The 19,135-nt window shown below is 37.3% G+C and overlaps 1 protein-coding gene across 1 annotated transcript in view; it reads left to right on the top strand.

Annotated features, from left to right (window-relative positions):
• Positions 1–18,871, top strand: part of LOC133621678 (uncharacterized) — a 185,448-nt gene extending 166,577 nt beyond the window's left edge. The window contains exon 6 of the transcript XR_009817688.1: positions 18,736–18,871. The gene's annotated coding sequence lies outside the window, so the exon portion shown is untranslated. The remainder of the gene's footprint in view (positions 1–18,735) is intronic.
• The last annotated feature ends 264 nt before the right edge of the window (positions 18,872–19,135 follow it).

Here is a 19,135-nt window from a genome sequence, read left to right as displayed (position 1 = left end):
TCGCCACAATGGTCCCCGCCGTTTGTGCTTAACTGTGCCAGTTTGCAAGTACCTTCCAAATGTGCTAAACATCGAAAGAGCATGCAGGCAAAAAAAAAAAATTATGTTTATATAAAAAGTTATAATTATGAGATAAATCGAAATTATGAGACAAGAAAGTCATTATAAGATAAAAGGCATAATTATGAGATTTAAAAAAAGTCTAACTTGTTAGATAAAAACAATAATTCTGAGATAAATTGTCATAATTATGGAATAAAGTGTCGAAACTAAGATATAAAGTGGAAATTATGAGATAGAAAGTCAAAATTATGAGATGAGAAAATCATTATTATGAGATAAAAAGGCATAATAATGATGAGGTTAAAAAAAAGTCAAAATTATGAGATAAAAAGTCATAATTAAGTTAAAGTTAAAGTACCAATGATTGTCACACACTAGGTGTGGCAAAATGATTCTCTGCATTTGACCCATCACCCTTGTTCACCCCCTGGGAGGTGAGGGGAGCAGTGAGCAGCAGCAGTGGCCGCGCCCGGGAATCATTTTTGGTGATTTAAGCCCCAATTCTAACCCTTGATGCTGAGTGCCAAGCAGGGAGGTAATAGGTCCCATTTTTATAGTCTTTGGTATGACTCGGCCGGGGTTTGAACTCACAACCTACCGATCTCAGGGCGGACACTCTAACCTGAGATAAAGTCATAACTATTGGATAAAAAGTCAAAATCATGAGATAAACTGTCATAATTAAGAAACAATACCAGTTGTTCCTGGGAGGAACAACTGGTCCAAACGCAACACTACCATTAGACATTAGCATGCTAATGTACTCACAAGTATTCTAACAGTTAACATGCGTCGACAGCAAGTATTACAAATCATGATATGTAGGTTCAAACACTCAAAATTAGCTAAGAAGCTAGCATAAAACATTAACATACGTCCAAGATGGTGCCAAATATCAAAATCCATGATTTTTAGGTCTAGACAAACAAAATTAGTTAAAAAGTTAGCATAAAACATTAGCGTGGTAACATTAGCATGGTGACATAGGACAAGTTGGCATTCTTCTAAGATGGCACCAAGTATTAAAATGCACTTATAGGTGTAAACATGCAAAATAAGCTAAAAACTAGCATCATACGTAAAGAAACGTTAGCATACTTTCAAGTTAGTGCCAAGTTTAAAAAATCACGATTTTTAGGTTTAAACATACAAAAGAAGCTAAAAAGCTAGCCTAAAACATTAGCATGGTAATGCTAGCATGATGACATAGGACAAGATAGAATTCTTCTAAGATGGCACCAAGTTTTAAAATGCACTTATAGGTGTAAACATGCAAAATTTGCTAAAAAAAAATTAATAATAACGAGCATCAAATGTTAAGAAACGTTCGCATACTTTCTCAAGTTGCTGCCAAGTTTCAAAAATCATGATTTTTAGGTTTAAACATACAAAATTAGCTAAAAGGCTAGCATTAGACATTAGCATGCTAATGTACTCACAAGTATGCTAACAGTTAACATGCGTCGACAGCAAGTATTACAAATCATGATTTGTAGGTTTAAACACACAAAATTAGCTAAGAAGCTAACATAAAACATTAGCATACTTACAAGATGGTGCCAAATATCAAAATCCATGATTTTAGGTCTAGACAAACAAAATTAGTTAAAAAGCTAGCATAAAACGTTAGCATGGTGACATAGGACAAGATAGCATTCTTCTAAGATGGCACCAAGTATTAAAATGGTGTAAACATGCAAAATAAGCTAAAATCTTCATCACAGGTTAAGAAACGTTAGCATACTTTCAAGTTGGTGCCAAGTTTCAAAAATCATGATTTTTAGGTTTAAACATACAAAATTAGCTAAAAAAAAATAGCCTCAAACGTTAGCGTGGTAATGTTAGCATGGTAATGTTAGCATGATGACATAGGACAAGTTGGCATTCTTCTAAGATGGCACCAAGTATTAAAATGCACTTATAGGTGTAAACATGCAAAATAAGCTAAAAACTTTCATCACACATTAAGAAACGTTAGCATACTTTCAAGTTGGTGCCAAGTTTCAAAAATCATGATTTTTAGATTTGAACATACAAAATAAGCTAAAAAGCTAGCATGGTAACATTAGCATGATGACATTGGACAAGATAGCATTCTTCTAAGATGGCACCAAGTATTAAAATGCACTTAAGCACTTAAAAAAAAAAACTACCATCAAACGTTAAGAAACGTTCGCATACTTTCAAGTTGCTGACAAGTTTCAAAAATCATGATTTTTAGGTTTAAACATACTAAATTAGCTAAAAAGCTAGGATACGACATTAGCATGCTAATGTTCTCACACGTATGCTAACAGTTAACATGCGTAACAAGTATTACAAATCATTATTTGTAGATTTATACACACAAAATTAAGCCTAAAACATTAGCATACTTCCAACATGCCGCCAAGTATCAACATTCATGATTTTAAGGTTTAAACATACAACATTAGCAAAAAATCCAGCAAAAAATGTTAGCATGCTATCGCCCTCATACACTTTTGTGAGTTTCATAGGCCTGTTTTGCTGTTGTACAATTCTTCATTGTACGACAGACATTCGACTTCAAAGGTTTCAGCGTAGTGCATTCAGGAAAAGTGCAAATTATTGACTGTGCTCTTGTTTTGTTATCTGATAGCTTATTTCCATGATCCAGGCTGAAGGGAAAGTTATCAGTGGGCTAAAGTAACGTAAATAATATAAAGTGGGAACCTCTTCCCTGATGTGTTTGACAGGAACAGGAAGCTGCTCACTTTATCACTGTACCGTAAAATTGTACAGTCTGCCTATGAAGTGTGTGTGCGTACTATTGCGTCGGACCAGTCTGAACAAAAGTCACTGGTCAATCCCAAATTCTTTCGGATATGTCATACTTGCGAACCCTCACGATTTTTCCGGGAGACTCCCGAATTTCAGTACCCCTCCCGAAAATCTCCTGGGGCAACCATTCTCCCGATTTTCACTCGGACAACAATATTGAGGGCGTGCCGTGATGGCACTGACTTTAGCGTCCGCTTTTTCTCCATACAAACAGCGTGCCGGCCCAGTCACATGTTGTATGCAGCTTCTACAGACACACACGTAAGTGACTGCAAGACATACTTGATCAACAGCCATACAGGTCACACTGAGGGTGGCCGTATAAACAACTTTAACACTGTTACAAATATGCGCCACACTGTGAACCCACACCAAACAAGAATGACAAACACATTTCGGGAGAACATCCGCACCGTAACACAACATAAACACAACAGAACAAATGCCCAGAATCCCTTGCAGCCCTAACTCTTCCGGGCGACAATATACACCCCTGCTACCACCAAACCCCGCCCCCCCAACCCCGCCCACCTCAACCACGCCCCCACCACACCTCAACCCCCCTCCCTCCCCTCAATCTCCCGAATTCGGAGGTCTCAAGGTTGGCAAGTATGACATATGTTGAGTAAGAAGGACCATCAAGACAGAATACCAATATTACCAAGTTTTACTAAAGCTTTAGGAGACCAGTCCTACAGTGCGTTAATAGCAGCATCTAGAAGCGGTCTAAAAATCTAACGGAAAGAGACAGCTTATTGAGTACGAAAACAACTCCCTCCCGTCCAGGAAGGAATACAACCTTATTGTTCTACAGAGATAAGGTAAAAAGGGAGTACATCATACTCCCAAAACACATTCCAACGCCTTCAAGGTAAAGCACATGGGAAAATATTAGCTGGGTTAAACATGACTATGAATAAAGAAAGAACTCTTAAAAATATATGCATTCTCCACAGTACGCACGTGTGTGTGCGTGTGTGTGTGTGTGTGTGTGTGTGTGTGTGTGTGTGTGTGTGTGTGTGTGTGTGTGTGTGTGTGTGTGTGTGTCTGTGTGTGTGTGTGTGTGTGTGTGTGTGTGTGTGTGTGTGTGTGTGTGTGTGTGTGTGTGTGTGTGCGTGCGTGTGCCTGTGTGTGTGTGTGTGTGTGTGTGTGTGTGTGTGTGTGTGTGTGTGTGTGTGTGTGTGTGTGTGTGTGTGTGTGTGTGTGTTGAGCTCCAGTCCATCCAATGTGTCTTTTCAGCGTGTTATGGAAGAACCGTGCAACAAATGAAGTCGCCGTTTAAGTCTCACAGTGCGACCGTAAGGACTAAAAATGACCATAAAGACAGTTTGTCCCATTATCGTTGACTGCTTCCTATTTTTGTGTCTCTTTTTTTTTTTGCTTGAGCCAAACCATATTTCTTTTTTCACACCAGAAGTGTGGAAAGCATCAAACGAGCAAAAGGAGAAGGACCACAAAAATGTCAAGCTAATGTTGTTCATCGGGGTTACTTTTCCGGACTATAGAGCGAACCCGGTATGTACGCCGCACCCGCTAAATTAATGGCAATATTTCACCAACGTTTGAGAATCCCTGAGATATAGTACTGTAGTGCAGTGTTTTTCAACCTTTTTTGAGCCGAGGCCATACTTGCCAACCTTGAGACCTCCGATTTCGGGAGGTGGGGCTAAGAGGGGAGGAGTATATTTACAGCTAGAATTCACCAAGTCAAGTATTTCATATATATATATATATATATATATGTATATATATATATATATATATATATATATATATATATATAAGAAATATTTGACTTTCAGTGAATTCTAGCTATATATAAATATATATATATATATATATATATATATATATATATAAGAAATACTTGACTTTCAGTGAATTCTAGCTATAAATATATATATATATATATATATATATATATATATATATATATATATATATATATATATATATATATATATATATATATAAATAAGAGAAATACTTGAATTTCAGTGTTCATTTATTTACACATATACACACACATAACACTCATCTACTCATTGTTGAGTTAAGGGTTGCATTGTCCATCCTTGTTCTACTCTCTGTCGCTATTTTTCTAACCATGCTGAACACCCTCTCTGATGATGCATTCTGCTTCGTCTCCTTGTTGTGTGCGCAGTTGTGCACTGCACTCTCTAAAAGCCGTAGATGTTGTTGTCACATATGCATGTACAGTAGATGGCAGTATTGTCCTGTTTAAGAGTGTCACAACATTGCTGTTTACGGCAGACGAACTGCTTTACGGTAGACTAAAACGTGACTGCTGTCGTTGTGTGTTGTTACCGCTCTGGGAGGACGTTAATGAAACTGCCTAACAATAAACCCACATAAGAAACTAAGAACTCGCCCTCGATCATTCTACACTTATAACGTGATTGGGCAGGCATGCTGTTTATATTGTGGGAAAGTGGACGTGAAAACCGACTGTCGACACGTCACTCATGTCCGCCTGAATTTCGGGAGATTTTCGGGAGAAAATTTGTCCCGGGAAGTTTTCGGGAGAGGCGCTGAATTTCGGGAGTCTCCCGGAAAATCCGGGAGGGTTGGCAAGTATGGCCGAGGCACATTTTTGGCGCTGAAAAATGCGGAGGCACACCACCAGCAGAAATCATTAAAAAACGAAACTCAGTTGACGGTAAAAAGTCGTTGTAGCAATTGTTGGATATGACTTTAAACCATAACCAACCATGCATCACTATAGCTCTTGTCTCAAAGTAGGTGTACTGTCACGATCTGTCACATCACCCCCTGACTTATTTGGACTTTTTTTTGCTGTTTTCCTGTGTGTAGTGTTTTAGTTCTTGTCTTGCGCTCCTATTTTGGTGGCTTTTCCTCTTTCTTTGCTTTTTTCCTGTAGCAGTTTCATGTCTTCCTTTGAGCGATATTTCCCACATCTACTTTGTTTTAGCAATCAATAATATTTCAGTTGTTTTTATCCTTCTTTGTGGGGACATTGTTGATTGTCATGTCACGTTCGGATGTACATTGTGGATGCCGTCTTTGCTCCACAGTAAGTCTTTGCTGTCGTCCAGCATTCTGTTTTTGTTTACTTTGCAGCCGGTTCAGTTTTAATTTTGTTTTCCATAGCCATCCCTAAGCTTCAATGCCTTTTCTTAGGGGTACTCACCTTTTGTTTATTTTTGGTTTAAGCATTAGATACCTTTTTACCTGCACTACAAATCAATTAGCTACCGGCTGCCACCTACTGATATGGAAAAGTATTACACGGTTACTCTGCCGAGCTCTAGGCAGCACCGACACTCAACAACAACACATCATTTGCAGACTATAATTACTGGTTGCAAAAAATATTTTTAACCCAAATAGGTTGAAATTGGATAATCTCCCACATCACACACGACTGTATCTCACAGTGGTTGAAAAACACTGCTGTAGTACATACAGTTGTGCATGTGTAAGGATTACCAAAAATACCGCGTATGCCCTTGTCCTGGTTGCTCAGTACAATGTGGCCAACCAAATTGAGCATTGCACTGCAGTGAAGAATGTTCAAATATTATTTAAACAATCACCTGTACAAAAGAAGTGGTGGTCATGGCAACCACTGACATGTTATCCCCCCTATTATAAAGCACTATGACATAATAGTGAGTTGGAAGCGGCGGTTATGTTTTTTGGGGGGGGGTTTCTTTATTGCGTGTAGTACTCGAGCTCGCTTGAGTGCTTCTTCTTCTTCTAAAGTGAAGCACATTTAAATCCTCCAGCAATGACAGCTGATTTGCAGAAGGGGCTACGTTTATATTTGGCATGTGTCCTACTTCAACACTGTCATCTCGTGGCGTCGCCTTGACAAGATGACAGTGTTGCGCACATGTTCCCTTACATGAGCATGTGTGTGTGTGCATGTGTGTGTGTGTGTGTTCTTGTATTTCTACCCTTCTTGAGACATCAACAAGGAAAAGTACCTTCCATATGAGGTGAACAAGTTAGGACCGAAATGATGGTCCCAATAGGGAAAAACCATTGCATCTAATAGAGACCCAAATACTAGAGTCTGTGAACATTGCTCCAAAGTCAGGATTTTTTTGTTGATTTAACGTGCATACAAAAGTAAACATTGATAGGTGCAAAGGCAGCAATATATGATAAAACAAGACCGCAGCTAAAGAAGGACTTCCCTATTCATCCCTGACTAAACCCGCCAGGTGAACAGCTGATTTTACGACTTCCGGTGCTGACGTAAGACAACCCGCGTGCCATATGTGACCATAGGATGAACAAATACACTACGGTACTAAGACCATATAGTGGCCTATACCAGTTAGCTTCTACACCTGGGTCACCCAAAGTGCGGCACAGGGGCCATCTGTGGTCCGTGACTCGTTTGTCATCGGCCTTAAGCACATTGCAAAAAACAAAAAATGGAGATCTCATTTGCACCCCTGGTGGTGAAATCTGTCAAAATAAGGGTGGTGCCAAAAAGGACGGATTTTTCAAATTGACGGTGTGTCGGTTTGAAAAAAGTGTTCCCCCTCTGGTCAACATATGAAATAACAAGTGCATGTAAAAATTTGAAGTGCTCCCCCTCTGGCCAACATATGTAATAACAAGTGTGTGTAAGAAATTGAAATGCCAAAATTAATCAAATAAATACGTATATAGAGACATTCTGTAATAACTTGAAGTAAATGATGAAGATTAAAAAACAATTATAAACAACAAATTCAAAACAATTTTTTTTTACTAAAAGCTGTCTTTTTCTCACAATGTGTCAACTCTTTTTCTTATACAATTGGGAACAATTTCTCATATTCTTTCTGCTTTTGTAATAGTACAATATTTGTAAAATTATTACTTTTTAATGTAAAATTATTACTTCATTTTCTTTTTTTTTTCATTTATTCATTTATTTCAGGCAAAGACATTAAAAAAAAAAGAAAGTACAAGGTAAACAATGCATAATAATATAAATTATTATGATGCAAAAGGTAATGTACAGTATGTAAGCACGATTGTCCGGTTTGAATATTATTACTTTTTAATGCAAATGGTGACATTTGTCATATAAAATCCTGAATTTTATCACAATATTGCCAATTTTTTTGTTGTTCTTGTAAAAAAGTGAATTTTTTAAAGTAAAATTATGACTTTTGACATAATTTTGCCAAGTAAAATTCCGACTATTATTATAATATTGCCAAAATTTTAAAGTTTTCTTTAAAAATTGTGACTTTTCTCAAGTAAAATTACGACTATTTTCATAAAATTGCCAACATTTTAAGCTTTTCTTGTAAAACTGCGACTGTTATTGAGTAAAATTCCAACTTTGATCATAATATTGCACAAATGTTCAGTTTTTCTTGTAATATTTTGACTTGCGTTGTGTAAAATGACGACTTTATTTATAAGTTTTTCTTGTGAAATTGTGACCTTTTTCTTGTGAAATTCCAACTAATTTTTCACAACAAGCTTTTTTTATATTTGCATTGTATGTATATATTATTAATGTCATAAATACAAATATTTATATATCTAGAAAGGGTAGTCCTAAAGAGGTAGGCATTATTCGGAGGTCTCAAGAAGGTAACAAATACAAGAGTGTGTGTGTGTGTGTGTGTGTGTGTGTGTGTGTGTGTGTGTGTGTGTGTGTGTGTGTGTGTGTGTGTGTGTGTGTGTGTGTGTGTGTGTGTGTGTGTGTGTATAGCCAGGAGGTAAAAGAACATCAACGTCTTCCCAACTCAATAACATCTCCCACAAAGAGACGCATACCCATCGCTGTTCTGCAACTCTGTCACTTGCAACTCATGTTTTCCCTGTGAGGAATTTAAGTAGCTTCAAACACAGTATATTAATCGGGTAAAAAAAATAAAAAATAAATGTTTTTTCAAAAAACCTCAGTGGTCTTGTGAAGTCAAATGTAAATTGCTTGAAAGTGACAGAAGTGTATTTTTTGGAGAAAGCAACAATGATTACATAGTAAGTAGGAGGCAAAAAAGAGGCTAATTAGAATCATTTTCTCTGACCTGTGCAAGAAAGGCCATGAAAAAGGATTCACACACCCCCAAAGCGCCCACCCACACACCCACACACACACACACACAAAGACCTGTTGAGTATAACAGTGTCATAACACAGGTCACGTAGACATGGCTTGAATAAGCACTGAAATTGCCTTTTTAAGGAAAGAATAGAGCTCCCTGACAAGGAACCTTTCATAATTGGCACGTAATTAAAAATGCCTAAGCAATCATCTGTCATCTGTGTTACTCACACTCTATCTTCTCCGGAACAACTGGACAGAAATTAGGACCTGATTAATTCCTACCGTATTTTCGGACCATAGGGATTTTTTTCCCTACATTTAAAACACTTCCTTGTGGTCGACATCAGTGTTTTTCAACCTTTTTTGAGGCAAGGCACATTTTTCTCATAAAAAAATCCGGAGGCACACCACCAGCAGAAAACGTTAAAAAATGAAAATCCACCAGGTCGTCGTGCCTTATTTTGAGTTTGTTGGTGTTTTCCTGTGTGCAGTGTTTTAGTTCTTGTCTTGCGCTGTTATTTTGGTGGCCCTTCCTGTTTTGTTGTTTCTGTAGCAGTTTCATGTCAACACCTGGTTTGTGTTAGCAAGCAAGACTATTTACATTGTTGCTATCCTTCTTTGTGTGGACATTGTTGATTGTCATGTCAAGAACGGATGTACTTTGTGGACACTGTAAGTTTTTGCTGTCGTCCAGCATTCTGTCTCTGTTTACTTTGTAGCCAGTGCAGTTTTACTTTCGTTTTGCATGGCCATTGCCTTTCACTTTCGTTAATTTTTGGTTAAAAGCATTACATACCTTTTTACCTGCACACTGCCTCCCGATGTGGTCTGCATATTGGGATCACAACAAACCATCCTTGTCTCACCCGACACATTCCGACTTTTACAAAGCAATTAACTATCTGCTGCCAACTACTGACATGGAGTATTATGTGGTTACCCTGCTGAGTTTTACACAGCACAGACACTAAGCAACGGCACATTATTTGCAGATTATAATTATTCATTTGCAAAAAAATATTTTTTGGACCATTTAGGTGAAGTTGCATGATTTCCCACGGCACACCAGACAATATCTCACGGCACTATGCCACGGCACAGTGGTTGAAAAGCACTGGTCTACATAACATGTAATATTGGTCAAAATGTTGCAAAGATGATGTTTTACAGACCATCTTATCTTATGTATATATATATATATATATATATATATATATATATATATATATATATATATATATATATATATATATATTTTTTTTTTTTTTTTTTATTTTATTTTTTTTTTAGATGTTATCTATTTTATTTTTTTAACCCAATGCGGCGCCCGAGTCAAAAAGTTTGGGGACCCCTGCTCAAAGTATGCATGAGCTCCTCTGACCAGTGTATGCAATTGTGTTTTTATTGTAGTGTATACATGTATTAAGTCATATTATTTATTTATTGACATTAACTATTTAGCTGAGTAAATTAAATAACATTGCCTGCTCTTCTACCAGCACGTTGCTTGAAAACTGGCAATATCTAAAGAAATGTTTCACAAATGTTGACAACACGTTTGAGTATTGCACATTGGTTTGAGTGGAGCACATGGAGCCATCTGGACATTATGACCCCCTGGGACAGCGTGATCATAAAATACCAAACGTCTGGGAAATGAGACCTGGTGGAACATGTCGTAAATGACAAATACTGCACTTATTTCCAAGCCCTGTGTGAAGTTTTATTTCTCAGCTGGTCACTTGTCCGGAAAAGTATGTGTGCTAAACAAAATATTAATAGAGGTGCGATATGCAAGTGAGTCATACCCTCGATGTGGTTGTGAGTCATTGCGCACAAAACAGGACACTCAAACTACAGCACGAGAATGCATTTTCGCACTTTTATTCGCTGTATTTACACTGTTTGAGCTGCCTAAATTGCCAGTCAACACCATTGCATAAAACAACTCCCACACGGTCAGAATAATGCAAGCAGAGTTGAACTTCCCATTAGCATATATATATATATATATATATATATATATATATATATATATATATATATATATGTCCGTATATATATATATATATATATATATATATATATATATATATATATATATATATATATATTTATACACATACATATATCTTTTTTATACACACATAAACACCAGCCTCCAGACACATTTTTCTCTCAATGTGGAACCCTGAGTCAAAATAATTATACCGTAAGTATATAAAACCATAGGTATACGTATACTGTAGTATAGGTATATACAATATAGGTGCGTCAGAAATGCTCAAATATTGCTGTCATGAAAAGTACAAGTTTTCCCCTATGAAGTAAAACCCCTGGAGTCCAGCGCACTTTCCAAGCCTCCTCTATCACGCTTTCATGCACTCCTGGAAGAATCCTTCCGGGATTCACCTTCACAGTTATCTCCATGTCGGTCATGGCTTCACAACAAGCTTTGGAAAGAAGGGGAACACATTTACACACACAGACAGGTCCGATTAGGAAAGAGTAGAAATGGGTACCTTTTACAATTAAATCGATACAATACCATTTCCTAGTACCTGGAAATCGATGCTTGAAACTAGAATATCAACTGATGCAAAGCTGTGTCATTAACACTCACAAGCATAAAACTATTTTTTTTAAAGGCCTACTGAAACCCACTACTACCGACCACGCAGTCTGATAGTTTATATATCAAAGATGAAATCTTAACATTGCAACACATGCCAATACGGCCGGGTTAACTTATAAAGTGCAATTTTAAATTTCCCGGGAAACTTCCGGTTGAAAACGTCTAGGTATGATGACGTATGCGCGTGACGTCAGTAGTTGAATCAGACATTTTGGAATAGGTCGGTCGCCAGCTTAAATCGTCTTTTTTCATCGCTAAATTTCACAGTATTCTGGACATCTGTGTTGGTGAATCATTTGCAATTTGTTTAATGAACAATGGAGACTGCAAAGAAGAAAGCTGTAGATGCGATCGGTGTATTAGCGTCTGGCTACAGCAACACAACCAGGAGGACTTTGACTTGGATAGCAGACGCGCTATCCGACGCTAGCCGCCGACCGCATCGATGATCGGGTGAAGTCCTTCGTCGCGCCGTCGATCGCTGGAACGCAGGTGAGCACTGGTGTTGATGAGCAGATGAGAGCTGGTGTAGGTGGAGAGCTAATGTTATTAGCATAGCTCTATCAAGGTCCCGTAGCTAATTTAGCTTCAATGGCGTCGTTAGCAACAGCATTGCTAGGCTTCGTCAGGCGGTACAGCATTAACTGTGTAGTTACAGGTCCAGAGTTTGGTAGTATTGTTGATATTCTGTCTATCCTTCCAGTCAGGGGTTTATTTATTTTGTTTCTATCTGCAGTTAAGCACAATGCTATCACGTTAGCTCTGTAGCTAAAGTGCTTCGCTGATGTATTGTCGTGGAGATAAAAGTCACTGTGAATGTCTATTTCGCGTTCTCGACTCTCATTTTCAAGAGGATGTAGTATCCGAGGTGGTTTAAAATACAAATCCGTCATCCACAATAGAAAAAGGAGAGAGTGTGGAATCCAATGAGCCCTTGTACCTAAGTTATGGTCAGAGCGAAAAAAGATGCGTCCTGCACTGCCCTCTAGTCCTTCACTCTCATGTTTTTCATCCACAAATCTTTCATCCTCGCTCAAATTAATGGGGTAATCGTCGCTTTCTCGGTACCAATCGCTCTCGTTGCTGGTGTAAACAATGGGGAAATGTGAGGAGACTTTCAACTTGTGACGTCACGCTACTTCCAGTACAGGCAAGGCTTTTTTTTATCAGCGACCAAAAGTTGCGAACTTTATCGTCGATGTTCTCTACTAAATCCTTTCAGCAAAAATATGGCAATATCGCGAAATGATCAAGTATGACACATAGAATGGATCTGCTATCCCCGTTTAAATAAAAAAAATTCATTTCAGTAGGCCTTTAAAGTAATAATTTCTTACTTCAAGCATGAAAAAAAAAAAATCATGATGCCGAGCGCATATCATTATGTCAAGATAATAACACTAGCATTTACTTAATTTAAGAATATGTTTCGACATATTGAGCAAAAAGGTCTCTTTTTTTCTACCTAGAAAAGTGCACTTGTTATTAGTGAGAATATACTTATTTTAAGTTTTTTTTGGGTTTATTGAGGTTAGCTAATTTTTAGAGATGTCCGATCATATCGGCAGGCCGATATTATCGGCCGATAAATGCGTTAAAATGTAATATCGGAAATTATCGGTATCGTTTTTTTTATTATCGGTATCGTTTTTTTTAATGTTTTTTTTTAAATTAAATCAACATAAAAAACACAAGATACACTTAAAATTAGTGCACCAACCCAAAAAACCTCCCTCCCCCATTTACCCTCCTTCACACTCATTCACACAAAAGGGTTGTTTCTTTCTGTTATTAATATTCTGGTTCCTACATTATATATCAATATATATCAATACAGTCTGCAAGGGATACAGTCCGTAAGCACACATGATTGTGCGTGCTGCTGGTCCACTAATAGTACTAACCTTTAACAGTTAATTTTACTCATTTTCATTAATTACTAGTTTCTATGTAACTGTTTTTATATTGTTTTACTTTCTTTTTCATTCAAGAAAATGTTTTTAATTTATTTATCATATATTATTTTATATTTTTTAAAAGTATCTTAACTTCACCATACCTGGTTGTCCAAATTATGCATAATAATGTGTTAATTCCATGACTGCATATATCGGTTGATATCGGTATCGGTTGATATCTGTATCGGTAATTAAAGAGTTGGACAATATCGGAAAATCGGATATCGGCAAAAAGCCATTATCGGACATCCCTAGTAATTTTACTTGTATTGGAAAGTCTTTGGAAAGATAGTTTTGCTTAGTTCAAATAAAATACCCCTAATTTTTGTATTTTTTCTTCTTGTTTTTGAACACTGACTTTTTGCAGTGTAGGTTAGAAATGTGTAAATCAATCAATGTTTGCTCAATTTTTTGTGTAGCTAGCTTAGCCTTCTAATATAAGCCCACCGCGTCACCTTCCTACGACAAAATAAAGAAGGATTTTCCTAAAAACTAATTTTAATTGGATCAGTTCCTTACTGTGTTTGGCAATGGACGAGTTAGTAATATAGTCCGTTTTTCCGTTAGCGATGTAGCCTGTAGCGTGGCTTACCGGCTTGAGCCTCTATTGTTTAAAAGGGCTGGAAGCAGCAATGATATAAAATAGAAAATAATTTTTTTGTCAATATGTACATGGATATGTCCAGGATTTAGCATTGGAGTGATAAAGACTGGGTAGAAGTTTAACCTTGGCCAGCATATGGTACCAGATTTGCAGCTGGGTATCCTTCTTTCTTTCGTTTTTATATATCCCCCCACCTCGTTTTTCTCCTTAAGCCGACAACATCTAACAACTACGCCTCTCAAAACAAATCATTTTAGGAGGTAGCCAAAACGCGGCTTGACGATAGGTCTTTAAAGCAAAATATATGCAAAATTTTGACAAAAAGAACCATCATTACATGCAATGTAGATCAAAATGAGGTGTCTTAAAATTAGAAAAAAATAAATCATCACATTGCATTCTTGTTTTCTTACACTTTCGTGTCTCATTTGCAAGTACCGTATTTTTCGGACTATAAGTCCAAGTTTTTTTCATAGTTTGGCCGGGGGTGCGACTTATACTCAGGAGCGACTTATGTGTGAAATTATTAACACATTACCGTAAAATATCAAATAATATTATTTAGCTCATTCACGTAAGAGACTAGACGTATAAGATTTCATGGGATTTAGCGATGAGGAGTGACAGATTGTTTGGTAAACGTATAGCATGTTCTATATGTTATAGTTATTTGAATGACTCTTACCATAATATGTTACGTTAACTTACCAGGCACGTTCTCAGTTGATTATTTATGCGTCATATAACGTACACTTATTCAGCCTGTTGTTCACTATTCTTTATTTATTTTAAATTGCCTTTCAAATGTCTATTCTTGGTGTTGGGTTTTATCAAATAAATGTCCCCAAAAAATGCGACTTATACTCCAGTGCGACTTATATATGTTTTTTTCCTTCTTTATTATGCATTTTCGGCCGGTGAGACTTATACTCCGAAAAATACGGCCTTATGTAATGGACTTTTAATGCAGTTGCAAATGCAAAACGTTATGTTGTCTTAGTCAGGAAGTAGTCTTTGCCACTGAGTTGAATGTCTCCGACTTGTCTTTTGTTAAGTCCTACAAAGTGTTTACACTGTAAGTGTTGTACTTATTACACACCAGCTGTAGATTCTGGGGGAATCTGAGGGATCTGAGCCGAGGATGTCGCTGTGGCTCGTGCAGCCCTTTGAGACACTTGTGATTTAGGGCTATATAAGTAAACTTTGATTGATTGATTGATTGTAAGGTGAATGTAAGGTGGTTTTCCTTACCAAATTTGGAGGTGCTGAGCACGCAATGTACTGTAAAATCGCCAATGCTAATCGGTAGCCTGGGTATGACAAATCCATCAAACTAGTGTAGCCTTAATGTACTTTTGAGCACCTTTTTTTTTGCTTTGTTGGCATGGAAAATTGCAACATTGCCAGAGGCACTTCCAGCTTGACTGTTTCCCGGCCAAGTGCTTGAGTCGGTGCTGCAAAACAAAAGGTATGGAAATAAGGCACAATTGGATTTTACGTGAATGTTACTTAAATCTGTAATAACGACGGACTTCGGTCGGTACCTACTGTGTAAAATGACCAAATTTGGTACCCATTCCGGCTAAGGAGCCTGTTCCAGTATGACACACATTTTACATTGCTCATTATCTAACATATTTGACTAGTCATTCCTACATCCAATTGAAGCTTAAGGTGTTGGCTTGTTATCCTTTCATTTTCCACCTCGTTGTAGCAATGAGGTAATTCACTATCAAAGTCACTCTGACACATTGTGACTAGCAACCTCATCACGATGACGGTTCTCACACACCTTTTAATGGGATTTCTTTTGGGAGTTGACAAATACATAAATGAATACATCTTAACACAACATGAGAACTAAATATGAACATTTTGGGCCAGTCTGCTGTGTATGTGTTTACAGTACATGTATGAATATATGAGTACATATGACAACTAACCCCAAATGGAATTTCTTGCCATGTTTATCTTTTGTAAACGACTTCACTAAAATACAAAACATGCGGGGGTATGGTGTTTTTTTTTGTTTGTTTTTTGTCATAACCAAATACAATCATGTGTGCTTACGGACTGTATCCCTTTTGATTCATATTGAATCAATATAGATAAATGCGTTAAAATGTAATATCGGAAATTATTGGTATCGGTTTTTTATTATCGGTATCATTTTTTTAATTTTTTTAATGTTTTTTATTAAATCAACATAAAAAACACAAGATACACTTACAATTGTTGATTTAATTAAAAAAAAAATTGTTTTTAATCTTTTTATTTTTTTATTTCTTGTGCAGCCCGGTACCAATCAATCCACGGGCTGCAGCCCGGTGGTTCGGGACCACTGCTATAGAGGACATATACCAAGGAGCTGAATATTTACACATTGATGCGAAAAAACAAAAAGAGAAGACTATGTAGGTGATTAGGGTGCTGAAAAAAAAATCTATTCACACCCGTATCGTGATTCTTATTTATTCTAATTCAGAATCGATTGATAATTTTCATGATTCAAAAAAAAAATTCTTTAAGAATAAATTTTTTACTCACTCACTGTGTTTATAAGTCATATGTCAGCAGTGACCTGTTTTAAACAGTTCCTTTTAGAATTGTTATACCAAAATAATATATTGCAAAAATCGGCAAATTGTGTTAAATCGAGAATCGAATCTGAATCAAATCGTCAGAAGAATTGGGATGAAACCGAATCCTGAATTGTTGTATCAAAGGAGCCATGAATCTGGCCAGAAATGGTACTGCAATCACGGTCAAAATTCAGTAGTCCCCTCCCTCTCTCCCTGACTGAGGTTCCCAGATACGCAGCTGAATCCAGTTCATCAACTGGGTTAAGTCCAAGGAGCTTCAAACTTCCACTACTTCTTACTAGAGGTTGAGGTGCTGGGACTCTAACAGCTGAATAGACAAGCCTTTTGTCAACAACAAATCTCTAACCAACGCATTTTAGACAGAAATTAGGCTATTTTCAGGAAGAAGTACGTCATGCAATATCACAACAAATGGCAATCATATGGTTATCGTCAGTACTATCAGAAAAAAAAGACTAAAACAAACTACAACCAATGCTAGCAATGGTTATACTGGTGAAAATAAGTAGAGCAAGCTTAGTAGCCTAATGTACGCTCAAAACTAAAGATGATACATTTTACCAAGGTATGCCTATAGGCTACTGTTTCAAACGTTTCAGATTGCCATATAACTTGGTACATGTAGTCCACAATATGCAAACACGAATGAGGAATTATTTTATCACGTGATTTGGCTGTCTCCATACGTTTCACATTGCCATGAAAGCCATGCTAATGTTGGAACCCATTTCCTCAGCGTATCAGCATATTGAGAACGAAATAGGCACTGACACTACTCATATCCACATAGGTTTTAATTTGTCCAAAATATATTTAGCCCTGTCAGTTCGAATACACATCAACATACAGGCTAACGGGCATATATTTCGCCCGTTAACCTATATGTCGATGTGTCATTGACCGGGCTAGCATGCTAAAATATACTAGCTTTGTTAGACAAGATAATAGACTGTATTGGACAATATAGTTTACATACGAAATGTCCATTTCCATTTATTACAAGTAATAAGAAAACGTAAATGCCTGACTTAGCTATCAAGGAGGAAATTAGCAAGTTTGGCGTGAGATGAAAACATTTTCTCCGCCTTCAATCGTCTCCATCTTTCAAAGGCATCCCCGATACAAATCCTCGTTTTGTTCCTGGCTTTGTCATGAATAAGTTGAGAATTGCAACCTTTTAGATTTACTAAGGTCTGACATGTTTCGTAACTTTACCAGTGGCAGTAGAAGGTGGCGGTGCGTAACTGGTAACCTGGATGTGACACACTCAAAGACTTTCTAATTGGTCAAACGGTAGAGGACATGAAATTAAAACAATAACAATATTTTGGGGCTGTAAATCTAATTTTGAAATGAGCATATCCCGGCTGAACTACTATTATCAGTTATCGAGGTATTCGAAAAGAACATGATTTATTAATAATGCCTTTTGACATATCAGGGCCATTTAATGATGACATGAAATTATCACCGTATTTTCCGGACTATAAGGCACACTTAAAGTCCTTTTCTTTTTCTCAAAACTCAAAAGTGCGCCTTATAACCCGGTGCGCCTAATGTAAGGAATACGTTTGGTTGAGCTTACTCACCTTGAAGCTATTTTTATTTGGTACATGGTGTGATGATAAGTGTGACCAGTAGATGGCAGTCAAACATAAGAGATAAGTGTAGACAGCACTATGATTGCAATATGTCTCAAGTAAGCAACACTAGCGGCTTGAAGATGATCTGTAAAACATAATGTATGCAACATTTTGACCAAAGAACCACATTTACAATTTTCAATTTAGAACAAAATTATAATAATATTACTCCTTTAATGCGCCCAATAATCCGGTGCGTCTAATATCAAAAATAGACCATTCATCGGCAGTGCGCCTTATTGTCCGGAAAATACGGTACATATGGCTCCTTTAAATTTGATTTATATTTATATAGTGTTTTTCCTCTAATGACTCAAAGCGCTTTACATTGAGAAACCCATTATCTACACTTAAGCTACATTTCGCACTGGGAGCAAGGTGGGTGAAGTGTCTTGCCCAAGGACACAACGGCTGTGGCCAGGACGGCGAAAGCTGGATTCGAACCGGGAGCCCCCAAGTCTTTGGCCGGCCGCTCTACCATCTGAAGCACACCGCCCAAGATTCTCCATCCCCGGAAGGTGACCACTGACCTCAATGGCGTACATTTTTTACACACAACATTTAGAGACAGCTCCCTCTGGTGGCAAGTGTGGAAGGATGCATAGTTCTTTCTTTTTACATAGCCATGTTTAGAGTAGCTAGTACTATTCCTTTGTTTATTCTACCAGTCTGTCTTTGTCTTCAGATTGTCTATTTGGAGTCTCTCTCCCTTGGAATGTGAAGACCTCCCCCATTGGTTTCTTATCAGTGGTGCGAGGGGGAGATGGGGAGATGGGGG

The sequence above is a fragment of the Nerophis lumbriciformis genome, linkage group LG25 (assembly GCF_033978685.3).
Source record: "Nerophis lumbriciformis linkage group LG25, RoL_Nlum_v2.1, whole genome shotgun sequence".
Taxonomy (NCBI): Eukaryota; Metazoa; Chordata; class Actinopteri; order Syngnathiformes; family Syngnathidae; genus Nerophis; species Nerophis lumbriciformis.
Note: the sequence above shows the minus strand (reverse complement) of the source record. Positions and strands in the feature narration are given on the sequence as shown.